This window comes from Balaenoptera physalus (genome assembly GCF_965194825.1).
Source record: "Balaenoptera physalus genome assembly, chromosome: 5".
Lineage (NCBI taxonomy): Eukaryota > Metazoa > Chordata > Mammalia > Artiodactyla > Balaenopteridae > Balaenoptera > Balaenoptera physalus.
In genome coordinates this window covers 66667237-66695100 of record NC_138884.1, presented here as the reverse complement: position 1 = coordinate 66695100, position 27864 = coordinate 66667237, and the positions used below count along the sequence as shown (strand labels likewise).

At 35.7% G+C, this 27864-nt stretch overlaps 1 long non-coding RNA gene across 1 annotated transcript in view; it reads left to right on the top strand.

The window, feature by feature from the left end:
- The first annotated feature begins 384 nt into the window (after positions 1-384).
- The window catches only part of LOC309661923, an 865375-nt gene continuing 837895 nt past the window's right edge, over positions 385-27864 (top strand). The window contains exon 1 of the long non-coding RNA XR_014264374.1: positions 385-646. This is a non-coding gene — a long non-coding RNA (uncharacterized lncRNA). The remainder of the gene's footprint in view (positions 647-27864) is intronic.

Below are 27864 nucleotides of genomic sequence, written 5' to 3'. Positions count from 1 at the left end.
ATTGAATCTGTAGATTGATTTGGGTAGCAGAGTCATTTTCACAATATTGATTCTTCCAATCCAAGAACATTGTATATCTCTCCATCTATTGGTATCATCTTTAATTTCTTTCATCATTGTCTTATACTTTTCTGCATACAGGCCTTTTGTCTCCCTAAGTAGGTTTATTCCCAGGTATTTTATTCTTTGTGTTGCAATGGTAAATGGGAGTGTTTCCTTGATTTCTCTTTCAGAGTTTTCATCATTAGTGTATAGGAATGCCAGAGATTTCTGTGCATTAATTTTGTATCCTGCTACTTTACCAAATTCATTGATTAGCTCTAGTTTTCTAGAGTAGAGTAGAGTAGTAGTTTTCTGGTAGCATCTTTAGGATTCTCTATGTATAGTATCATGTCATCTGCAAAAAGTGACAGTTTTACTTCTTCTTTTCCAAGTTGCATTCCTTTTATTTCTTTTTCTTCTCTGATTGCTCTGGCTAAAACTCCCAAAACTATGTTGAATAATAGTGGTGAGACTGGGTAACCTTGTCTTGTTCCTTACCAATGGTTTCAGTTTTTCACCATTGAGAACGAGGTTGGCTGTGGGTTTTTCATATACGGCCTTTATTATGTTGAGGTAAGTTCCCTCTATGCCTACTTTCTGGAGGGTTTTTATCATGTGTGTTGAATTTTGTTGAAAGCTTTTTCTGCATCTACTGAGATGATCATATGGATTTTCTCTTTCAGTTTGTTAATATGGTTTATCACATTGATTGACTTGCATATATTGAAGAATCCTTGCATTCCTGGGATAAACCCCACTTGATCATTGTGTATGATCGTTTTAATGTGCTGTTGGATTCTGTTTGCTAGTATTTTGTTCAGGATTTTTACATCTATGTTCATCAGTGATATTGGCCTGCAGTTTTATTTTTTTGTGACATCTTTGTCTGGTTTTGGCATCAGGATGGTGGCGGCCTTATAGAATGAGTTTGGGAGTGTTCCTTTCTCTGCTATATTTTGGAAGAGTTTGAGAAAGATAAGTGTTAGCTCTTCTCTAAATGTTTGATAGAATTCGCCTGTGAAGCCATCTGATCCTGGGCTTTTGTTTGTTGGAAGATTTTTAAACACAGTTTCAATTTCAGTCCTTGTGATTAGTCTCTTCATATCTTCTCTTTCTTCCTGTTTCAGTCTTGGAAGGTTGTGCTTTTCTAAGAATTTGTCCATTTTTTCCAGGTTGTCCATTTTATTTGCATATAGTTGCTTGTAGTAATCTCTCATGATCTTTTGTATTTCTGTAGTGTCAGTTGTTACTTCTCCTTTTTCATTTCTAATTCTATTGATTTGATTCTTCTACTTTTTTTCTTGATGAGTCTGGCTAATGGTTTATCAATTTTGTTTATCTTCTCAAATAACCAGCTTTTAGTTTTATTTATCTTTGTTATCATTTCCTTCATTTCTTTTTCATTTATTTCTGATCTGATTTTTATGATTTCTTTCCTTCTGCTAATTTTGGGAGTTTTTTGTCCTTCTTTCTCTAATTGCTTTATGTGTAAGGTTATGTTGTTTATTTGAGATGTTTCTTGTTTCTTGAGGTAGGATTGTATTGCTATAAACTTCCCTCTTAGAACTGCCTTTGCTGCATCCCATAGCTTTTGAGTCGTCGTGTATTCATTGTCATTTGTTTCTAGGTATTTTTTGATTTCCTCTTTGATTTCTTCAGTGATCTCTTGGTTATTAAGTAGTGTACTGTTTAGCCTCCATGTGTTTGTATTTTTTCAGATTTTTCCTGTAATTGATATTAGTCTCATAGTGTTGTGGTCAGAAAAGATTCTTGGTATGATTTCAATTTTCTTAAATTTACCAAGGCTTGATTTGTGACCCAAGATATGATCTATCCTGGAGAGTGTTCCATGAGAACTTGAGAAGAAGTGTATTCTGTCATTTTTGGATGGAATGTCCTATAAATATCAATTAAGTCCATATTGTTTAATGTATTATTTAAAGCTTGTGTTTCCTTATTAATTTTCCTTTTTGGATGGTCGGCCTATTGGTGAAAGTGGGGTGTGAAAGTCCCCTACTATGATTGTGTTACTGTTGATTTCCCCTTTTATGGCTGTTAATGTTTGCCTTATGTATTGGGGTGCTCCTATGTTGGGTGCATAAATATTTACAATTGTTATATCTTCTTCTTGGATTGGTCCCTTGATCATTATCTAGTGTCCTTCTTTGTCTCTTGTAATAGTCTTTATTTTAAAGTTTATTTTGTCTGATATGAGAATTGCTACTCCAGCTTTCTTTTGATTTCCATTTGCATGGAATATCTTTTTCCATCCCCTCACTTTCAGTCTGTATGTGTCCCTAGGTCTGAAGTGGGTCTCTCATAGACAGCGTATATTCGGAACTTGTTTTTGTATCCATTCAGCCAGTCAATGTCTTTTGGTTGGAGCATTTAATCCATTTACATTTAAGGTAGTTATCAATATGTATGTTCCTATTACCATTTTCTTAATTGTTTTGGGTTTGTTATTGTAGTTCTTTTCCTTCTCTTGTGTTTCTTGCCTAGAGTAGTTCCTTTAGCATTTATTGTAAAGTGGGTTTAGTGGTGCTGAATTCTCTTAGCTTTTGCTTGTCTGTTAAGATTCCCATTTCTCCATCAAATCTGAATGAGATCCTTGCTGGATTATCTTGGTTGTAAGTTTTTCCTTTCATCACTTTAAATATGTCCCGCCACTCCCTTCTGGCTTACAGTGTTTCTGCTGAAAGATCAGCTGTTAACCTTATGAGGATTCCTTTGTACGTTATTTGTTGCTTTTCCCTTGCTGCTTTTAATATTTTTTCTTTGTGTTTAATTTTTGATAGTTTGATTAATATGTGTCTTGGTGTGTTTCTCCTTGGATTTATGCGGTATGGGACTCTTTGTGCTTCCTGGACTTGATTGACTATTTCCTTTCTGATATTAGAGAAGTTTTCAACCATAATCTCTTCAAATATTTTCTCAGTTCCCTTCTTTCTCAGTTCTTCTTCTGGGATCCCTATAATTCGAATGTTGGTGCATTTAATGTTGTCCCAGAGGTCTCTGAGACTGTCCCCAATTCTTTTCATTCTTTTTTCTTTATTCTGCTCTGTGGTAGTTATTTCCACTATTTTATCTTCCAGGTCACTTATCCATTCTTCTGCCTCAGTTATTCTACTATTGATTCCTTCTAGAGAATTTTTAATTTCATTTTTTGTGTTGTTCATCATTGTTTGTTTGCTCTTTAGTTCTTCTAGGTCCTTGTTAAACGTTTCTTGTATTTTCTCCATTCTATTTCCAAGATTTTGGATCATCTTTACTATCATTACACTGAATTCTTTTTCAGGTAGACTGCCTATTTCCTCTTCATTTTTTGGTCTGGTGTATTTTTACCTTGTTCCTTCATCTGCTGTGTGTTCCTCTGTCTTCTCATTTTGCTTAACTTACTGTATTTGGGGTCTCCTTTTCGTAGTCTGCAGGTTCGTAGTTCCCATTGTTTTTGGTGTCTGCCCCCAGTGGCTAAGGTTGGTTCAGTGGGTTGTGTAGGTTTCCTGGTGGAGGGAACTGATACCTGTGTTCTGGTGGATGAGGCTGGATCTTGTCTTTTTGTTGGGCAGGACCATATCCGGTGGTGTGTTTTGGGGTGTTGTGACCTTATTATGATTTTAGGCAGCCTGTCTGCTAATGGGTGGGGTTGTGTTCCTGTCTTGCTAGTTGATTGGCATAGGGTGTCCAGTACTGTAGCTTGCTGGTCGTTGAGTGGAGCTGGGTCTTAGCATTGAGATGGAGATCTCTGGGAGAGCTTTCACTGTTTGATATTACATGGAGCTGTGAGGTCTCTGGTGCACCAGTGTGCTGAATTTGGCTCTCCCACCTCAGAGGCTCAGGCCTGGCACCTGGCCAGAACACCAAGGCCCTGTCAGCCACACGGCTCAGAAGAAAATGGAGAAAAAAAAGGAAAGAAAGAAAGAAAGATAATACATGAAATAAGATAAAATAAAGTTATTAAAATAAAAAATAAATAAATATTATTAAAAATAAAAAAAATTAAAAAGTAATAAAAAAAGGAAAAAAGAAAGAAAGAACGAAAGAAAGAAGAGAGCAACCAAACCAAAAAACAAATCCACCAATGATAACAGCTGCTAAAAACTATTCTAAAAAAAAAAAAAACGGACAGACTGATACCTTTGACAAATGGTAAATGCAAACCTATACTGACAAAATCACACAAAGAAGCATACACATACACACTCACAAAAAGAGAAAAAGGAAAAATACAGAAAAAAAGAAATATATATATAATAAGGAAGAGAGCAACCAAATCAATAAACAAATCTACCAATGATAATAAACTCTAAATACTAAGCTAAGATAAACATAAAACCAGAAACAAATTAGATACAGAAAGCAAATCCCAAGTCTACAGTTTCTCCCAAAGTCCACCACCTCATTTGTGGGATGATTTGTTACCTATTCAGGTATTCCAGAGATGCAGGCACATCAAGTTGATTGTGGAGGTTTAATCCGCTGCTCCTGAGGCTGCTGGGAGAAATTTTCCTTTCTCTTCCTTGTTCGCACAGGTCCTGGGGTTGAGCTTTTGGATTTGGTCCCACCTCTGAGTGTAGGTCTCCTGAGGGCATCTGTTTCCTGCCCCAGTTGGACAGGGTTAAAATAGCAGCTGATTAGGGGGCTCTGGCTCACTCAAGCTTGGGGGAGGGAGGGGTATAGATGCGGGGCGAGCCTGCAGCAGCAGAGGCCAACATGATGTTGCACCAGACTGAGGCACGCCGTGTGTTCTCCCGGGGAAGTTGTCCCTGGATCATGGGATCCTGGTAGTGGCGGCCTGCACACGGTCCCGGGAGTGGAGGTGTGGTTAGTGACCTGTGCTTGTATGCAGCCTTAGCGTTTCATGCCCGTCTCTGGGTTCTGCGCTGATAGCTGCAGCTTGTGCCCATTTCTGGAGCTCCTTTAGGCAGTGCTCTGAATCCCCTCTCCTCAGGCACCCTAAAACAATAGTCTCTTGCCTCTTAGGCAGGTCCAGGCTTTTTCCCGGACTCCCTCCCAGCTAGCTGTGGCACACTAACCCCCTTCAGGCTGTGTTCATGCAGCCAACGCCAGTCCTCTCCCTGGCATCTGACCTCCAAAGCCTGAGCCTCAGCTTCCAACCCCCACCCACCCTGGCAGGTGAGCAAGCAAGCCTTACGGGTTGGGGAGTGCTGGTCGGCACAGATTCACTGCGCGGGAATCTCTCCACTTTGCCCTCTGCACCCCCATTGCTGCACTCTCCTCCATGGCTCCGAAGCTTCCCCCCCCACCCCCACCCCCATCTCCGCCAGTGAAGGGGCTTCCTATTGTGTGGAAACTATTCCTTCTTCACAGCTCCCTCTCCAAGGTGCAGGTCCCGTCCCTATTCTTTTGTCTCTGTTTTTTCTTTTTTCTTTTGCCCTACCAGGTATGTGGGGAGTTTCTTGCCTTTGGGGAAGTCTGAGGTCTTCTGCCCGCATTCAGTAAGTGTTCTGTAGGAGTTGTTCCACATGTAGATGTATTTCTGATGTATTTTTGGGGAAGAAGGTGATCTCCACGTCTTACTCCTCCACCATCTTGAAGGTTCCTCCTATCCTTATTTTTAAGTTAAAGATATAAGTATATATACATGAGTAAATCTGATAGTGAGCTTATATAAACAATGAGGACAATGAGTACGTTTCAGACCATGGAAGATATACAGAGTAGATGATGAGAGGTACATGCTTCAAAAAGAAAGGGAATCCCAAGGGAATACTGACAAAATCATTTACATGAAAGGTGTAAAAGTGAATGTCAGGTATTCTTCAGTTATAGAGTCAAATGAGATAAAACTTTAATAACTAACAAAGCAAACCTGCACCACACTAAGAAGTCCTTCCAACTAATGCTGATGCTGCAGGAAAGATGCAAATGTCGTAGCTGAGTTTCTGTTGTAATTAGTTCTCATACGGTGGTAAACTGATGTTGATGCATTATAAGCTGGAGTGGTGACAATGACTGTAGAAATAATGCATGTCTTGCAAGTCACAAACTTCTGGAAATTAACCAAGTGACCTCTAGTGACAGCCAGGAGAGCATGCTGACTACACCAAGAAAACCTGTGACCCTTTCCCATAATGCACCATATTTTTAAAGACCTTTGTCTTTAGAAACTTCAAGGCATGCCATTCAGTGTTCACTGGAGCTTGTGATTATATTACCTTGTCACCTTTACTTTGCCAGACTCTGACTTGCATAACTGTTAAACAATATCTTGTTAAAATAGGAGGATTTGATACCCCTGAAAACAATAGGAAGCAATTGAGGGAAATCTGGTAGAGCATAAAAAGATGATCCAACATGTATATTAATAAAGATCATTTTTCAGAGTGTGGCATGACGGATTCCAGGTGGACACAAAAAGATTGAACATATGGAATCGCTTAAAAGCTAATAAGGGTAATCTATGTAAGAAATTAAGTCCTGAGAAAGAAGGGATGGACTTTTAATAGGTTGATTTAGTAGATTTAATGAGTGACTGAAATGCCAACATTTTGAAAAGAGGAATCTAGGATGATTACCAATTTACCCTCTAAATAACTGGGATGATGGTGGTGACATTTATGAAGATTTGTAATATGATAAGCATAAAGAGAAACACGTCTTAATTTGTTCTTTTTCCCCTCTGCAACCTCCACTGGGTGCTTGTTTCCATTCATATACACAGAGATTAATTAAGTGAGTGGGAAAACTGGAAGGAACTTTACAGAGGAAGGAGCTAAGTGATAAGGATTCAGAGTTTAGAGGAGAATAAAATGACTTTTGCCCAGAACATTGTCACTTGTAATAGTTTTGAGCCTCCTGGAGAAAGAGTATAGGTAAAGAGCCCAGGAGAATCTATAAGCCTTAAGCACAAGAAGAGATATTTTGCAGACTCTGGTAGCCCAGTGAGGCACAGGGTTGGGAGAAGAAGCCCCATCTCACCACACCTCACCAGTACCATTTATGTCAGGAGGACTGAAACCTTTGGTAGCACTGGAGAAAGCATTTTAATAATTATACTGCCAATTTCATGGTGGGCAGGGACAACTGTAAGTCTCCAGATAGCTTTGTAGGCATCTCCCAAGAAGAATGATCACACATATTCATGGCAGCTGCAAGACATAGAATAATTTGTAGACATTTATGAAAAGTTTCTTGGTCTACATACTTAGGGTGTAAGACTGATACTGAATATATAAAAATTTGGAAAAAACTAAAGGAAGATGAGGAGTTCAGATTCTACATATGATATTAAGGTAACAGCAGATTATTTAAGTGGAAATCTTTAGTATGCATGAGGATATATGGATATGAATATTTTGATACTGGTTTGGGCTAACTGCATAGTATCAGATATTTTGGAGAATACTGATAGTTTGAACTGCATGTGGGGGTCACTCAACAGGTAGAGTATGTAGGGGAAAAGAAAAACAAAAACAGATCCAAGATGGAACTCTTAGTAACACTGATATCATCACAATTTCTAAAAGTGATATTTTTAATCTAATTTTTTATATATAATTTTAATACAATTGATAATTTCTTAAATTATTTGAAGCATTTTTTTCCTTTATAAACATCAATTAAGTTTTTTTTTTTTTAATTAATTTATTTATTTACCTTTGGCTGCGTTGGGTCCTCGCCTCTGTGCGAGGGCCTCCTCTAGTTGCGGCAAGCGGGGGCCACCCCCCATCACGGTGCGCAGGCCCCTCACTATCGCGGCCTCTCCTGCTGCGGAGCGCAGGCTCAGTAATTGTGGCCCACGGGCCCAGCCGCTCCGCGGCATGTGGGATCCTCCCAGACCAGGGCTCGAACCCGCGTCCCCTGCACTGCCAGGCAGACTTTCAACCACTGCACCACCAGGGAAGCCCCATCAATTAAGTTTTTAGCTACAGTGTGTTTGGCCTTATAACAATGAGTGAGATGAATCTGTAGCAACTCTCCCAAATATAAGTTAGGGGGTATTTCTGGGACCCAGGAAATCTGAGATTTAGTGCCTCCTTGGAGATCTACATCTAGAAAGGTTCCCCTTTAAAATAGAAATGAGAATGAAAATCATATATTGTGATCTGTCTCTCTCTCTCCTCATTTATTTCTCCACCCTTAGTTCCCACCACTCCCACTCCCCACACACATGCAAAAATGCTCATCACACTTAGTCTCTCTCTTTGGGAAATTTGGAGAATTCCAGGTGCCTAGACTGGCTTTACAGGCATGATTTCCAAATTACAGGGAAGGCCTTCCCAGACCAGTTGATAGATCCCTAAAGTTAATTTAGCATAAAACAATTTTTTTTTTAAATTTTTTAAGTAGAGATAGGCTCGATACAAATATCTCTGGAGGTGTGCACACAGGACTTAAGCATGTGATTTTATGCAAAGACTGATACCAGAATGCAGATTTGGCTTGAGGGAGTTTGCCAAAGAATAGTCAAAGAAGCTGTTTTGACATACTTCAAAATAATACAATTATTTCCGGGTACATTAGTACTCATTGGCACTTCCAAAGGTTATTAGAACATCTGCTGAGAAAGGGGAGGCAGGGTGGTAATTAAATTACCATTCTTTATAGAAGCCACTGAAGATTTAGAACTATCCTGAAATTAGGCAGAACTTTAGTCTGCAGGTTGAAGCAGTTTATTTAAACTTACTTAACTCCTAAGAAATATTTGATGAATTAGTTTGGCACTCCTAAGGAGTATTTTGAAGATAATCTTCAACTTAAATAATATTTTGCCAATGCAGAAAATCTGCATTTGAGTTTCTTTTTGTGGGTGGCCAAACATACCGAGTATATGTGAAGTTTTTATCCAGTTTCACATTCCAAAATATAAGCCTTGAAAATGACCAAAGCCTCCTCAGGTCTATTTTCTCTCTGCTGTGCTGTGGTTAAGAACTCAGTCCCTGGAGCCAGATGGACCACAGTTGAATCCTAGCCTCATCACTTGTTAGTAGATTTTGCTTGGGAAAACCACTTAACCTTTCTAAGCCTGTTTTTTTAACCTGTAAATATAGAAAGAAAACTGGTATCTCAAATTACTATAGTGAAGTTTGAAACAGATAGAATTGCCAAACTCTTGGCACATGTGAAGCATTCAATAAATGTTAACTCTCGTTGTCAACAATACTTCCTATTCTGCTTTTGTTTTCTATTTTCACAATTTGCTATAAGGATACTTTCACAGGTGTCATGGCTGTGAATCTGAGTACAGGGAAAAAAGAAAAATATATAAACAAAAGGTAGAGGCCAACTGAGGAAAATACCAACAGGAAAATGTGGCAACAGATTAAAATACATAACTTGCCAAAAAAGTCATTTTAATTGAAAATTAGGCATATTTGAAATTATCCATATTATAACTTTTCCACTAAAAGATGGAAATAGTCAGTGATGGCAGGAAACTAGCTCTTAGAAACCTGTCACATCAAACTGGCATAATTATACTTTAAAATACCTCATTATTCATGTGTTAACATGAAAATCTTATATTAATGTACTTCTTTTTCCATACACATGCCCTATTTCTACTATATGAAAAAGAAATAATGCAATATTCAGTTTATATTTTGACATCTTTAGTCTAATTTCAAGGCTTATGGTGGAGCACTTTAAAATTAAAATAGAAATAGAATTAAATAAAATTAAAATAGAAATAAAATAGTCTTAAACACAAAGGTAGTTTGAAAGAATGTTTTTAATGTTCTATGGTTCTTTGACACAGTTTGGAATAATCTGTCTAAGAAATAGTCACTATGTGGCCTCTTTCATCAAAGTTGCATGCTGTATGCAAATGGTTACCAAGGTAGTCTAAAATAAATTCTTTGATAGAAATTATCATATTTTAAAGGAATCAAGCATGGGGGAAACTTTATACTCTCCTTTACCTGCAGCTTAATATCTGGAATCATCTATATCCATCACCATCATTATGTTTTCCCTTCCTGGCTGGTTGCCATTCAAGTATGCCTCATAGAAAATTCTCATGCAGTTATACTTTTTGTGGGAAGGCACTGTAAAACTGTTATCTTCTGCAACTAAATTCTCTTTTCAAAAGTTTGAATTATTTCCTCTTTCCTTTCTTTAGTTGTGCTTCTTGAACACTTTCTCTGTAAGAGCAGTCAAACCTATCATAAAGCACTTTGTTTATGCCTATCAAAATATACAATCTAGAAGGAGTCATAACCTTGGCAAGTCTGCTTCTTTTTCGTTTTACATTGTGTCTTCAACTCAGGTTTTATTTTTTTTCCTAAAGATGTACCATAACTTATCTTTTTTATTTTGTTTCTTTTTCATTATTTAGAACTTGGTTACCATGGCTTTGTTGTTGGACCAGTGGCACGTGGATGGAATTTTGCTTGTTCTAGAAGGTAAGTACACACGACATTCATCTTCTGTTTAAGAACTCCAAGATGATGAAAACTCGGTAAATTCTGCTGTTTTTTTACATAGTTTCTGTCCAGGATTTCATGTTTTACTTGACATTACTTTACTTTCATTTTCTGGTATATTTGCTCTGTGATAATTGTCATATTCCATTAACCTTTTTTTGATTCTGCCAGTCTGAGAATGTTTTGTTTGTACCATTGGAAATGATGACATAATTATTTGATGGTGTAATGAATCTTTGATGTCTATCTTATCTGTCATATGCTTTCCATCATCATTTACTTTCCTTACACACTAGTTATCCTAATATAAGCAATGATAACACTACAACGTTTTTTCCTTGGCCCTGAGTCTTTCAGTATCATTATCACTACTCTAACTTTCCCTGTAAGAATAACCAACACAAGGCAAAATTTTTAAGACATGCTATTAAATCAATTTAGTAAAAGCAAGGTTATAGTTGTAATAATTTTCTCAATATATTACAGATTTCTCATCCTGCCACTTCTATGTAAAGCACAGGAATCATATTTTATGAAAGAAGCAACACTGACTTTGTAGTAACTCTGAACAACTCATTCAATTGTTTTCTGTCTCTGATTTCATGTCTGTCCATATGGGATAACATAAAGCTGCATAAGAAACTCATTGACATTAATTCAAATTCAGTTCTGTAAAAACTTTGGGAGAGTTCAGAGACAAATTGAGCTAACCTGTTTCTTTAATTTGAGGGCAAATTTCCAGAAACTGCCCAAAATAAACACTTCACTGAAACCTCTAATTAGATCAATATTATTTTACCATTGATGAAATACTGCTTAAATGTACAGATTTATATTATATTCTCCAAGTAAGATTTGTTCCTTCTTGGGTTTGATATGAGATAGATTACCTCATTCATCAATTGAAAAGAGTTTAAATCCTAAATTTTAACGATGATTATTGTGTTAAAGTACAGAAAAAATTAGGGAAGTCTATAAAAATAGTTTTCCACTTCCTTGGCTTTAGCTATGTAACAACCTCAGTAATAACTTACTGCACATTTATTTTATTATAATTATAAACATTGATTTTAATGTTTAAACTATGAAGGAAACTAGAAAGCATTTGCAATCTCACCAAATGTCACTGAATATTTATGACAGGAAATTAGAAGTCACATTAATTTCTCTCTCTATGCTGTTTCTATCCACAGTAATGAATAATGCTCTTGAACCGAATATTTTATTAACTCTTACAATAATGACTAAAAATAACTGGCTCAATTGGAGCTTTCCATTAAACTGAGTACTTGTTTATTTGTTTAATTTTTATTAATTCACTCACCAGTTACTTATTGGACTCTGACCACAAGCCACACATTGAAATAGAAAATGGGAATAGAAAAATATATGTGTGTTATTCCTACGCTCAGATTGCTCATATTCTGTTGGGTCAACATAAATATATGCAAAACTCATACCGTGATGAGTGTTCTAATACCAGTGTGATAGGAACATAATAATGTATTCCGAAGAAGGAGTGTTATCATAGAGAAGTTGATATTTGTTCTGGACTTTATTAAATAAGTAGAGTTTTACCAGGCAGAAAAGAGTAATATCACAGGACAGAGTAACAACACAGAGTTCTAAAGGATGTGGTAGATTTGAGTGCTATAAGCACTGGAACCCACAACATGCATGGTGGTGTTTAGCAGAGGACAAGGCTGGAAAAGAACCTTGAGATAATATTGTTCAAGGAATTGAATAGACTGCTTAAAAAATTTAGATTTTGCTTTGCTGAAAATGAGAAGACAATAGGATATTGTCCAAATTCTCAGAAGAGCATATAATACACTCAGGATTTGACTCCTGAAACCCTCTTCAACCTAATGGCCTAGATTTACCAATAAGTAATTTATATTTTAGGCATTTTTAATTGATTATAGTTCTCCAGCATATCTGTGGCTTTATACTTCCTATGACTGGGACATATTTTCCTTTCTTTCTCTGTCCCTCCCTCACTTGGCTAATTCCTACTCTGTCTTCAAATCTCAGATTACACATCACACCCTCCAGGAAATGTTCACTAATTCTAGTATATTGTTAGGTTTTCCAGTTATGTGCTTTAACAATAACCATATCTCTAGCAAATTCATAATGTATTATATTTATGTTTTTTCCTCTTCTATCATACAATGAGCTAGTTGGGGACTAGAACAATGACTGGTATAAAAAATCTTCATACAATGGAGAAACCTGAACTATTACCTTAACCAAGTGATCAGGAGTAACATGACAAGTAATATGGTGTATAGATGTCATGCACCCCATGATAGGATAAACTGAGAACGGCACATTACTTTCCTGGTACCCTTGCAAAAATGCATTACCTAATCTAATCACGAAAAACCATAAACAAACCCAAATTGAGAGGCATTCTGCAAAATAACTGATCTTCAAAATGTCAAGGTCATGAAAAACAAGGAATGACTAAGGAGTTTTCACAGATTAGAGGAGACTAAGGAGACATAACAACTACATGCAATGTGGGATCATGGCTTGGATCCTGGAACAAGAAGAACTATGTATAGTAGTGGGAAAACTCATAAAATCTGAATAAAGTCAATAGCTTAGTTAACAATATTGTACCAGTGTTAATTTCTCAGTTACGTACTATGATAATGTAAGATGATTACAGTATAGAAAGCTGGTTGAAGGGTATACAAGAACTTTGTGCTAGTTTTGCAACTTTTTTGCAAGTCTAAAATTACATCAAAATAAAAGGTAAAAGGAGTTCCTTAAATATTTTTTAAGTATATAAGTTACTGAGGCATGGTGTTCTGAACCATAACTCACTATTTCCTCTTCTATATTTCCAAATAGTAGTTATTGAATACCTAGCCTACAACTTGTACTATGTTGGGAACTCAGAAATCTTTTAATAAAAGATAAATAATAACCACTAAAACTGCACTTTAATGGCTATTACTAAAATAAAATTAATTAAATGTAGTTTAATATAGTGCTAGTTATATATATATGTATATAATCCATTTGCACACATTTTAATCTCCCAGTGAGTTTTTTTGTGTCAGCGTGCTACATATGTAGTATTGCTTTAGTAATTTTAACTAATATCAAATTAGTAAATGTTACATTATGTCAGGTAGCAACAAAGGAGCCATAATACCATGAAAAGATTCAGTTTTCATAGAATGAGCTATATTGGGTAGCTTTTGAAGATCAAAGAATAAATTTCCTCATGAATATCAATCATGAAAGTTCTCAACAAACAATTCAATATAATCAAACCATTGCATGGGAAGCAAACCAAAGACACAGTTACAGTCTTCAAAGACATTATTTTTTAAAGCAATAGTCCAAAATATGCTGCAAGGGCACAGAGTTTTTGAAAATTATCCTCAAGGGGGAGTACAAAGAATGTCTTGTGATATGAAGTAAATCAAAACTTCAGATTAAAAATGCACTTGTAAAATATCTGTAAATATTGTAAAGTGCAGATTTATTACTGATCCTCTCTTATTCTAGACTAGTTGGTTATTTTTGGATTTTGTGACTATAACATGTGTAACTCAGCTTATGGAAGCTAAAGGTCACTCTCTGTGTTGTTTCATTTTCACAGACTTGCTGACAAGTAAAGCATTGTACACAGATTGAAATATTCCATTAGATGTGACAGAAAATAAAAGGTTAACATAAGCATTTTAGAAGTGAAAAAAAGGTTGAAATTACTAAGATCTTCCCATATATCATAAATTGTAAAGGCCGATATATATTTCAGGTCATTTCTACTCCTTCTCTTAAAATTTTAAACTTTATTTTTAAAACTATACCACTCACAATATGGTATTTGCCTACAATCTAAAATTTACTCAATTAAGGTCCATCTTATTTATGGGGGACAGAAATTTGGAGACAGTGCTTTCCATGGACACTCCCTGTCTCAGTCTATAACTCCTTATAAAAGGACCCAATGTCTCCAGAAGCAACCTCTCAAAGCCATCCCAGGAATCTTCAGCAGCTGTCTTCAGGTCCTATCTGGCCTGCCAAAACTGTCAAATGACAAAATTAAAACAATTTAGTAACTAGTGTGATCTCCTTTATTCAAGGGAAAACAATCCGCGGATGGGGGGAGTACAGTGCCTCACAAGCAGTGGTACACTCTTCCCGAGGGATTTTGGGCAAGAGTGAGTTTTATGGAATGTTAGGAGAGGCATCTGGAAACAGGGCGTGATTGACCAGGAGGTTGGGGTTTTCCTGACAGGGCTAGTGGGGTTCTATTTTCTAGGGTAAGGTAAGATGGCTAAAGCTGAGTTGGAGGCCTGTGATTGGTGTATGTTAAGCATCCTTGTCAGGTGTTTCTCATAAGTGGAGGCTGATTTAGGTTTGGTTTGTGACATGGGCTGGACCACTGGGGCAGCCTCCATTCTGTGGGTCTGGATATATGAATTAACTTTATCACTCCTCACTTTGTCTGTTTTCCTCTTAGTTCTTTTAGTTTGTTGTTTTGCTTACTTTCATGAAGGAGGTTTCTTCATATGTGTGTCACCTTTTGTTTTCCATGAATTCTTAATCTTGAGAGACTAAAATTCCCATGGGTGTGGTTGGGTGTGTAGGGTGATGGGATGGCCAGCTGAGGACACTCAAATGTATTTTTCGTAGTTCTTTCTCCAAGAGGATAAAATTTCTCCAGATAAGAATCCTTTAATGTCCAATCTTCTTATTAGGTTCTTTATTTTCTTCTATAGAACAACATTTTTAAAAAAGACATAATAAATTTTTGGTCAGGTGTCATGCAAATCTCAGAGTCAGAGAGGCCCCAGATGACTGAAGGGCTTTATAAAAATTATTTTTAAAGTAAAATTCTTTTGAATATATCTTTAAAACTGAAAAATCCTTCAGTAAAGATTCAGAATTAGGGCCTTTAGAGATTTGAAAAGCCAAATACTCCTTCCAAAAGGGTAATACTCCCACACAATGAGGATACTAATAAGTTCATCAAGTAAGCAAGAGTAAAATTGGGAAAATATTCTCATGTCATAAATTGATAGCAAACTTGAAAAAATCTTACTATTTTTTCCTAGCTTATATCTAAATATAAGGGAAGAAAAATAGTGTGAAACCAAAGTAAAAATGTTAACTAAACCTTAAAATGGGTTATGTTAGTCTGTCTGTAATTGTTTTTGAATGATTCCTGTAGAGTAGGAGGTTAGTAATCCCTGGTAGGGACTTGTTTATTTTGCACTACCCAGCAAAGCCCTAAATTGATTTATTGTGTTAGATCAGTTGATTGTTTGTCTGTTTTCTGTATAGTTGCCTGGGTCTGGCTCAGTACAGCATTAAACAATACTACAACTGTTTTCTACTACAACCTCTCTTTCTTTTTGTGTACTCTCTTATTTGATGGAAAATCAATATATTGTAGCCATCACCTGTGTTATTCAAGTAAGTAAGGTCCAGACCAGTAAATAAAGAATTATACCTATTGCATATTTTTATTGATGTTTTAATGCCCCTTTAGTACTGAACTCAGCTATTATTTTCTTGGTGTATCACATAAGGTAAAGAGGCAGTAAGTGCTCCATCTGTTTCTTCATTAGGTTAGCTATTTGTTTCTCTGTTAACTGCTATGTTAAGTTGGGAAAAATAAGAGCTTGTGCAAGAAGACAGTTGCCTTTACTTAGCATAAAATGTTTATGGTACTTTGGATTAGTTGTGGATTTCTTTGAATTTCAGTGACTTGAAAGAGCTTGGAATTCTAATCCAATTGCTTTCAGATTCAATGGAACTGTAAATAAACAATTTAGAGATATGTAAAAAAATTTCCTAATTAATTAATACATTTCATGATTACATGTATTATCCGGAATTCCAAATTGATTATACATGTTCCAGAAATTAAAGTTTGAGTATTTGGGTTGACAACTTTATGTAAAATTTGGGGACTGGATTATGTTAATGAACAAAATCAATTGTTACATGGTAATAAGTTGGAAAACACCATGCAAAGTTTTCATAAAGTAAAGCAGAAATCAAAAAAACAAAAACAAAAACAAAAACCTCCTCATATAACTGTTTGAACACCACAATTTTTGTTACCCTACAAGAGTCCCTATTTATTTATTTAAATTTGATTTTATTGTTGTAAGAACACTTAATATTAGATCTACCCTCTTAAAAAATGTTTAAATATGCAATACATTATTGTTGAATATAGGTACAATGTTGTACAGCAGATCTTTAGAGACTATTCATCTTGCTTAACTAAAACTTTATGCCTGTTTTTTAGAAGCTTGACATTTCCCTCTCCTGTCAGATTTGATTCTATGAATTTGACTATTTTAGTTACCTCATATAAGTAGAATCATGCAGTATGTATTTTTTTGTGACTGGCTTATTTCACTTAGCATAGTATCCTCAAGGTTCATCCACATTGTCACATTCGGTAGAACGTCCTCTTTTTTTAAGATTGAATAATACTCCATTGTATGTATATGCCACATTTTCTTTAAGCATTTATCTGTTGATGGTCATTTAGGTTGTTTCCACATCTTGGTTATTGGGAACAGCCCTGCAATGAACATGGGAGCTAATATCTCTTTGAGATCTTGATTTCAATTATTTTAGATGAATATCCAGAAGTGAGAAATTGAGATCATACAGTAGTTCTACTAGATGACAAAGTAAGTTTTAAAAAATTAGTGCAAAATAATAGCTTTAATTAGTATGTTACTACCTTATAAAACACGATAATCATCTAATATGGGTAATTTATATAAATCCCATTCTGTGGTATATATGACCTTCCTAGAATAGTGACAAACTGGAGGAAATATTGGAGCTGTAAAGATGTTTTAGTTTTGTTTCCTCTAATTTTATTTGGCTGTTGGTTTATTTTAAGTGTATAAGGGGTCATCATAAGTATACATTTTATATTCTAGACTAATTAAAATGGAACTTTGAAATCTTGCTGTACTAAAGTGGGTTTGAATAAGTAACTAAATAACATAATTAAATACACAGATAAAATAATTTAGATAAAGCTAAAATTCCATTGTTACCTGGCTTTTACTTCCCCGAATAATTTCTCAGAGTGATGTTTAATATACAATTGTCCACAATGTAAAAAAACAAAAATTCCTGCATACTCTTAAATTCACACATATGCAAATCCTCTTTCAACAATAATGAAAAGTGTTATTGACAAAGGACAACATCTCCTAACCACAAAATAAGAAAGACACCTATATTTAACTGGAAGGAAAAACTCTCAGATGTTGAAGAAAACAGGACATCTGCAGGGGTTTATTCCATTCAACAGTACCATTTCTCCAAGGCCCCAATTCTCTGGGAACATAATAACACATTCTTTGCAGTATGAAGCTCCTTCCTCTCTATGTTTCCTGCCTGTTCCACATTCCTTATTCTCTGTAGCATCTGATAGGGGCACACAGTTGGAAATACACCAAATCAAAAATTGCATAATTTAAATTTTTTCTAATTATCTAATATGAAAACAAGGAAGTGTGTGTCTTTCTGGGGTAAGATTTGGTTTTCAATAATAAGTGACTGTGATAAACTAAACATGAAATGCTTGAAGAAGCAGAACCTGGTAATTCTCAAAGTACAGAAAAACAAAACATGGACCTGATTAGACAAAGATCCATCTGATGGAAGTTGTCCTTAACTATCCTTTTCCTTTCTCTTCAAGGTACATTTCAGGAAATAAGTGCTTTAATATCTACTTGATGTGATGAAGGACACTAAAATTTGAGAACATTGTAACTATGTTCATTTTACTAGTATGCTGATGTTTCTTCATATCCAGTTTTTATTTTCCATCTTCTAATAAGCTGGAAAAAAAAACTGAGTAAGAGTTCTTTAGGAGCTATAAATACAAAAAAAAAAAAAGAAGAGAAAATTTAAAAGTCTAATTTACAAATGTATTGCATTTTCTAAATAAAGCTCCTTTTATTTAAGGCAAACATCTTGGCAAATAGCAAGAGAAAACACATTTATACACTTTAGTATATTTTGCTTCCTTAAATTAAATGACTTAAGATTGTTAAAGAGTGCTAAAATATTGTGTATTTCCATTAGCACAAAAATGATTTTAGGAGTAAAAAGGTAACACACCACAAACACAGACACAGACACACACACACACACACACACACACACACTCACTCTGACCATGACTTCAAAGTTTGGAAATGTTTACATCTCTATATCTTCCAGTGATTTGTTCTGTCTTCCTAGCTGAACGAGATAGAAATTCATGCAGAATACTCAATGCAAATACCTCTCTCTCTCTCTCTCTCTCTCTCTCTCTCTCTCTTTCTTTCTCTTTCTCCTGTGGTGCTGTATGCCATGGAAGTTAACCTTCCATATCTGACATCTTACGTATAAAAAGCACACCAACTTTTACAAAGTGTAAGAGGAAAATATTGTCAAATATTGTCCAAGTCCTTAACTAGGTCATGGAACCTAGTCAGTGAGCTGCTGTAGGTTTTGACAGCTGTTCCTGGCTGTAGCTCTGCTGTGTGCATAAGGGCTGCACCTCTCTCCAGATGCCAAGTAGCAGAGCAGCGGGGTGCTGATGGCAGTTAGAGCTGTGACAGTCAGCCAGCTTGGTACTTTTCCCCAGTTGGAAGGCTACTGTCTTCAAAAGTTCACTTTGGGTACTACTTTCTCGTATGTTTACAAGAAAACCACAGCCAAATGCCTCGCCTGCCCATCTGTGCCATATTAGACATCTGGACAAACTTGGCCCTTGTATGCACATCAACGTGATGGCTCACAGATTTGTTTTGTCAGCGTTCACAGACCACTGGTCAAGATATGGTTCTCAAAGAAAAATGTCCTTACCTGTATTTCTATGAAGCCCTTTGTTTTAGATATGACTTATAAATTGGATACATTACAAGAGCAGGTTTATATCATGGAACTTTTGGAAAGTCTATTCATCCTAAAAATTCCCTTGTTTACTCAATTTGCCAACATTTAAGTGCCTTCCCTTAGCCGTTACATTAATTGTTGTAAGCAGTATCTCATTGCACTATTTACAAATTACACAACATAATTGTAGGTGGAAATTCTTGAGGATGAGACTTTTGCCCCTCAGCCATTTTATGAAATCTTACTAAGAAGCATTTAACAAAGAAAACATAAATAAATGTTTTATACGAACATTTTCACTTCAGTGCTATCTTGTCCTCTGTCTTTTCAATCCACAACCCCTTTCCTCACCCTTTCTCCTGCACCAGCCACCATTGCCATTGTAAGTAATTTACTACAACTTCTGGACTAAGGGTCAAAAGTGACCTCCCACTTCCCAGTACTCTTCTGATTCAGAAGCACTTGGTACGGTTGGCCACACCCTCTTTTTGCAGCCTTTTTTTCCTATTTGTGCCTATGACACTTGAAACAGTTTGTTCTTATATTTTCCAGTCTTAGTCTATTTTCCTAGCTCCTTTCCTCCCCTCACACTTGAGACTGGCATTTTCAAAATTCTGGCTCCATCTTCCTTGCTATGTTATTCTGTTCTTGACTCTCTCTTGCCCTTATCATAGGATTTCACACATTGGAGGCATAATTTGTCTCCAGTCCTTATACCTCTTAAACTCAGGTAATGATAAACTCCGTAACCCATGTAGTACATGTACCATGGCTTCCTCAGTGTTTAGAAAACATTTTTGTACAATATTTTAGCATGTATTGTGTATTCAGTTGAGTTTCAGTTCTCTTTTTTCCCTTTTGTGTTAGTTTACTATTGCTGCTGACACAAATTACTGTAAATATAGCCATTTAAGTGATTAAATATTAAATATTATTTAAAATTATTAAATAATTCCTTTAATTATTTAAAATAACATTATTTTACAATTTTATGGTTCAGAAGTTCAAAATGGGTCTCACTGGACTAAAATCAAAGTTTCAGCCTGGGTATATATAAATTCTTTTCTGGAAGCTCCATGGGATAATTGACTGCTCACAGTTTTCAGATTCTAGAAGCCACACACATTCCTTGGCTTGTGGTCCTCTTTCTTTAGCTCCAAGGTGAACAACAGTAGGTCAAGTCCTTCTGACATCATATCACTCTGACCTTCCCTTCTGCCTCCCTCTTTCATTTTTAAGGACCCTGATATAACATTGGGCCCACCAAGGTAATCCAGGATAATTTCCTTATTTAAGTTCAGTGGATTAGCAACCTTAATTCTCTCTGCAACATTTTTTCCCCTTGCCATCTAACCTAACATATTCACAGGTTCTGGGGATTAGGACATAGACATTTTTGGGGGGGGTATTATCCTGACTACCACACTTTATCATCTTTTTGCCTAAACTATTACTTTAGCATAAAATTTTCTTGATCTAATCTGTAAAAATTTAGTGTAAAAATATTTGGACTTTCATCTATGAATCTTGGGACTGGGGAGATTTTTGAGGGTAAAAATTTCACTTTTTGAGACACTTCTGAATCTTTGTGCTATGCTGAGTATGTGGCATTGCTTCTGGTGATGAGTATAAAATGAAGAAAGTGCTGTATGGAGGGAACATGGACACTGCTTGTGATGATTAGTAAATGAACTAGATAATGCATCCAGGGAACAAAGCTGTGGGGTGGGGGGGAAATAAAAGTTACTAACTTCAGTGGGAACTTCCATAATAAGTATAGACTCTTCCATCATAGTTTTCATGCTCAACATAATCATCTACTCACAGCTTTATGAAATTAGAAGTTATAAGGACACTGAATTCATTAGATGTATATATTATGTATGTGTGAGGATTATGTTAAAAAATGTTTTAAAAAATGTTCATTTAGAGATTACTCTGTTTAAAGCTTGCTAACGATTTCAAAGGATGCCAAGATGATAGCACCCAGCCACTGCTCTGACCTCCAGAGGGAGGAGAGAGAGACAGAGACAGAGAGTCTCAATGGAGCAAATGAGGAGAGCTGTTGCTCTACAAAGGTAATACTGTTCTTAGAATAGTGAAATATATGACAGTGCTTTCTGCCATTAATCTTCCCATGTGTCGCACAGGAAGAGAAACAGAAGAACTCCTGCAAGAATAGTTTAGACTCTATCATCTGGTTCATCTTGCCCTTGGTTCTTTCCTTTCTTTTCTGGTTCTGTTAGCCAGGATCTTCCTTAAGAATTGGGATTAAGGTCCTGCCTTGTTTTTTTGAGTTTTGAAATAAGACTTCAACCCTTAAATTCTAGTCTTCATAGTTATTCACCCCATCATTCATAGCTTGTCCACAGAAATATTACCCTCTAGAGTGTTGTCTACAGTTTGGCCTCTCAGTTCAGATATTTAACCACTAAGATTTCTGTGTATTTTTTGTTACTGACTCTCCTGATTGTCTGCCTTAGCCTAATGAGATTGTTTTCATTTCTGAATATCAGCCATTTCTGCTGGTAAAGCCATGGTTCTGACAGGAACTATTCTTAATACAGTATGTTTGTTTACTTTTGGTACAGAATGTGTCTTTTCATATTAACAGGTCTCCCTTGTACCAAGTATTCGCATAACACATGTAACATTACTGCAGAAGGTAGAATATTTGTTAATAGAAACAAAGAATTCTAGCTCCACACTTCCTGCCTTTTCTCCCTGTAGCATCCTCTCCCAAGTTTAGTTATTGTATTAGCCAGGGTTCTCCAGAAAAATAGAACCAATAGGAGACTGATTGATGGATTGGTTGATTGATTTTACAAATTGGTTCACAAGATTATGGAGGATGAGAAGTCCTAGAATCTGCCATTGGCCAGTTGGAGAATCAGCTATTCGGTCCAATTCAGAAGACCTGAGAACCATTAAGGCGGATAGTGTAAGGCTAAGTCCAAAGGCCCAAGAATTGTGGAGCACAAGGTATAAGTCCTGGTCTGAGTCTGACAACCCAAGAACCAGGAGCAAAGATGTCTGAGGGCAGAAGATGGATATATCAACTCAAGCAGAGAGAATTCGCCTTTCTTCCACATTTTTGTTCTATTCAGACCCTCAATGGATTGGATAATGCCCACCCCTATTGATGAGGACAATTTTTTTTACTCAGTCTACTAATTCAAATGTTACTGTCTTCTGGAGACATTCTCATAGACACACCCAGAAATATTTTACCATCTGGCTGGGCAACCCTTAGCCCAGTCAAATTGACACATGACATTAACCATTAGTGTTATACATGTTAGATTTATTCTTGACTTTTTCAGCCCTAAGGTTAATAATATCTGTGCAAAAAACTTTGTGACAGAGATTGAAGCCCATAACTAGACACCTACAGACCCCATTTCCACTTGAGCTACTGTTATATTTATTTTCTTTCCTTTTTACCAAAGCTCCTGAAATAAATTTTCATTTTCTACTGTATCCAATGTTTCCCTTCCCATTCTGTATTGAACACACTTCCACTGGAGCTTCAAACTCATCATTCCTCAGAAATTTAACCATAATTCTTTTTGTAGTCACCTTCCTAGGTCTAATGGCCGATTTTCAGATCTCACTCTATTTCACCTATTAGCAGCATTTGATATAGTCAGTCACTACTTCATCTTTCACAAATTTTTCTTCATTTGACTTTTTTTATGTTTTTAAATTTTTATTGAAGTATAGTTGCTTTACAATGTTGTGCTGGTTTATACTGTACAGCAAAGTGTATCAGCTATACATATATATATATCCCCTCATTTTTGGATTTCTTTCTCATTTAGGTCACCACAGAGCACTGAGTAGAGTTCCCTGAGCTATACAGTAGGTTCTCCTTAGTTATCTACTTTATACATAGTAGTGTGCATATGTCAATCCCAATCTCCCAATTCATCCCACCCCCCCTTTCCCCCCTTGGTGTCCATACATTTGTTCTTTACGTCTGTGTGTCTTTTTCTACTTTGCAAATAGGTTCATCTGTACCTTTTTTCTAGATTCCACATATATGCATTAATATACGGTATTTGTTTTTCTCTTTCTGACTTACTTCACTCTGTATGACAGTGTCTAGATCCTTCCATGTCTCTGCAAATGGCACAATTTTGTTCCTTCTTATGACTGAGTTATATTCCATTGTATGTATGTACCACAACTTCTTTATCCATTCTTCTGTTGATGGACATTTAGGTTGCTTCCATGTCCTGGCTATTGTAAATAGTGCTGCAATGAACACTGGGGTGCATGTATCTTTTGGAATTATGGTTTTCTCCAGGTATATGCCTAGCAGTGGGATTGCTGGGTCATATGGTAGTTCTATTTTTAGTTTTTTTAAGGAAACTCCATACTGCTCTCCATAGTGGCTATATCAATTTAAATTCCCACCAACAGTGTAGGAGGGTTCCCTTCTCTCTACACCCTCTCCAGCATTTATTGTTTGTAGATTTTTTTATGTGAGGTGATACCTCATTGTAGTTTTGATTTGCATTTTTCTAATACTGAGTGATGTTCAGCATCTTTTCATGTGCCTCTTGGACACCTGCATGTCTTCTTTGGAGAAATGTCTATTTAGGTCTTCTGCTCATTTTTTGATTAGGTTGTTTGTTTTCTTGATATTGAGCTACATGAGCTGTTTGTATATTTTGGATATACAAAATATATCCTTGTCAGTTGCTTCATTTGAAAATATTTTCTCCCATTCTGGGGTTGTCTTTTCGTGTTGTTTACGGTTTCCTTGGCTGTGCAAAAGCTTTTAAGTTTAATTAGGTCCCATTTGTTTTTATTTTCATTACTGTAGGAGGTGGGTCAAAAAAATCTTGCTGAGATTCATGTCAAAGAGTGTTCTGCCTATGTTTTCCTATAAGAGTTTTATAGTATCTGGCTTTACATTTCGGTCTTTAATCTATTTTGAGTTTATTTTTGTGTATGGTGTTAAGGAGTGTTCTAATTTCATTCTTTTACATGTTGCTGTTTGGTTTTCTCAGCACCACTTATTGAAGAGACTGTCTTTTCTCCATGTATATTCTTGTCTCCTTTGTCATAGATTATATGACCATAGGTGCATGGGTTTATCTCAAGGATTCTTCAATATATGCAAATCAACCAATGTGATACACCATATTAACAAACTGAAGAATAAAAACCATATGATCATCTCAATAGATGCAGGAAGCACTTTTGACAAAATTCAACACCCATTTATGATAAAAACTCTCCAGAAAGTGGGCATAGAGGGAACCTACCTCAACATACGTTATAAAGGACATACATGACAAACCCACAGCAAAGATCATTCTCAATGGTGAAAAACTGAAAGCATTTCTTCTAAGACCAGGAACAAGACAAGGATGTTCACTCTCGCCATTATTATTCAACATAGTTTTGGAAGTCCAAGCCATGGCAATCAGAGAAGAAAAAGTAATAAAAGGAATCCAAATTGGAAAAGAAAATTAAAACTGTCTACTGTTTGCAGATGACATGATACTATACATAGAAAATCCTAAAGTTGCCACCAGAAAACTACTAGAGCTAATCAATGAATTTGGTAAAGTTGCAGGATACAAAATTAATACACAGAAATCTCTTGCATTCCTATACACTACAAAGAAAAATCAGAAAGAGAAATTAAGGAAACAATCCCATTTACCATTGCAACAAAAAGAATAATATACCAAGGAATAAACCTACCTAAGGAGGCAAAAAACCTGTACTCAGAAAACTATAAAATACTGATGAAAGAAATCAAAGATGACACAAACAGATGGAGATATACCATGTTCTTGGATTTATTTGACTTTTAAAACACAGTACAGTATTGACTCCATAATACCTCAATGACTGCTCTTTCTATTTTGTCTTTTGATGATTCTTCCTCTTTTTCCCAACCTTATAGCAGTGAAATTTTTATCCTTATTTGCTCTATCATATACTACCTATAGGCCATCAACTCCAATATTGACATCTCTATGGTAGACCTTTCTCCTAAACTCAGAGAGAGTGCGTCCCATATAAATGTGTAATAGACATTTCACATTTAATACACACAGACAGACTTGAGCTTTTGATCCTGCCCCTCAATCCTTCTCCTGCTTTAGTCTTTCACATTTCAGTTAATGGCAAATTTTTCTTCAAAACTGCCCAAACCAAAAGAATGTGGAGCCACTCTTGATTCTTTTCTTTTTCTCTTATATCACATATAGCACTTCACTAAATTCTGTTGTATATACCCTATCACCTCTATTGCTATTATCCCAATCTAGGTTACAATCTTCTCTTATCTGGATTACTGAATATTGTATCCTCTTAACTGATCTTACCACTTCTGCCCTTGTCCTTCAGTCTATTTTTAACAAAGCATCTAAAAGTGAAGTCATATTTTTCCTGCTAAAAAGTAAGTCATATTTTTATTATTTCTTTCTTTTAAAAGCCTTCTATGGTTTTTTCATGAATTAAAAATAAAAACCAAAATCCTCATAATGGTTTAAAAGGCCTTAAGAGATCTGAGTCCTGTTCACCCTCTCATCTTATACCCTGTATTCTCCCCTCACTCACCCTGTTCCAGCTACACTGACTTCTGCTTCCCTTTAAGACCACTTAACTTCTCCCTCCACGGGACCTTTCATTTGCTCTTCCTGAAATTTCCTGATGCCTTCCACAAATACCAACAGGGCTCTGTCTATCATGTTTGCTCTTTATGAGTCTCAATATCCAAGAAAAAAAAGGATGAAGTTTAGACTTAACTTGCTTAAATTTTTAAAAATCTGCCATCTTACAATGCATTTTCTCTAACATACTTTAAATCTGTGGCTTTAGCAAACTGCACTATTTATCATCTCTCATTTCTTTTTGCATTTAGTGTGATAATTAAAAGAGGCAGATTTGCATAGTGGTAAAGAACATGTATGCTGAGGTGAGACTTCCTGAGTTTGACTCCTTGATCTCTGCTACTTAGCAGTGTGATACCTTGAACGGGGTACTTTTACTCTGTTTTTCAATTTATTTATTTGAAGAATGAGGAAAATAAAATACCAAGCTCATAGGGTTACTGAAATAGTGAGTTAAAACATAAACAACTTAGATAATGTCTAGCAGTTAGATAGGCATTAAGTGTGGGTCTGTATCCACCAACAATTTTGACTGATGGGAGGAGTCACACTCACGTGTCAAATTTTGATTATAATGCAGATTGAGTTGTTTTATATCTAAGTGACTCCAGGCTGATTTCTTAAATTCTGTGAGTCTCATTTTCCACATTCAAAAGTGGAGGTAGTGTTGCCCTCTGTTTATTTACCAAAGTGGTTATGAGTAACAAGTTTGTGAGAAGACTTTGAATTCCTACAACTACACCTTGCCGTTAAGCCAGTCAATAATTCTACTTTCATGAATATGTATTTTCTTACTTACGTAAGAATAAAAATGACTGCTTGAATCCAGATATACTATTTTCAGTAACATTAATCACTTTTATCAAACATAATATTAAGTGTGTAAAGCTTTATTGAATACCAGATGTAAGGACATGGTAGCCCCTGACCTCACGGAATCTAAAATCTAACTGGGTTGTAAGATATAGTTATAGTAAAAGAATAAAAAATTCAGGGTAAAAATAATAAATACCAGTTGGAATGTAGCTTTAAGCATTTATAGGAAAAAACACATTTTATTCATTGATGCTAAACACAATGCCTGACAAAATTTATTATTTAACTTTTAAATTAATGAATGAACTAAAAATATAACTCAATGGATTTTAAAATTATAAATACTGAAGGCAGTCCAAGAAGGGAGAGATCATTTCCTTTTGACTTTCAGGAAAGCCTTATGTTAGACATTCAATTTGATCTACATCATAAAGTATAGCCTTTATATTAATTGAAAACAAATTATCAGTAAGGGGTAAAGTGTGAACCAAAGAAGGCATATAAGAAAGAATAAAGTTTATTAAGAAGTTAAGCAGATGGAATGGAAAGGCAGTGAGGGAGAAAGAACAATGGTGTTTTAAAAGAGAGAGAGAACAATGGTTTCAGAAGACTATGTTCTTATCCTTGTTCTGCAAAATTGGATCAACTTGAGCAAGTGGTTTGACGTCTGTGCTCAGTATATGAAGTTGGCAAGTAGTGGTTGATGATCCCTAGTTTATACAGCTAACTTGAAAAGTGAGTAAATACTATGTAAAAAAGATTGTGAACTGTGAAACTCAAAACAATTTTAATATTAGCAAAAACTAAATTCCTCCTAAGAGTAAATATATAGAATTATGACATAAAAATGAAAAGATAAATTTAGACCACATTTAATCAGTTTAGCTTATGAATATTCAGGAAGTTACTTTTTTGTTAAAGTATAGTTGATTTACAATGTTGTGCCAATGGAAGTTACTTTTTAATGAAAATATGACTAAACTAATTTTGTTGTTGTTGTTTAAGAATAATTAATCTAAGTGGATATACTGGAAGGATTGAGTGAAGTAAAATATTTGAATAAAAAGACCAGTTAAATAGTC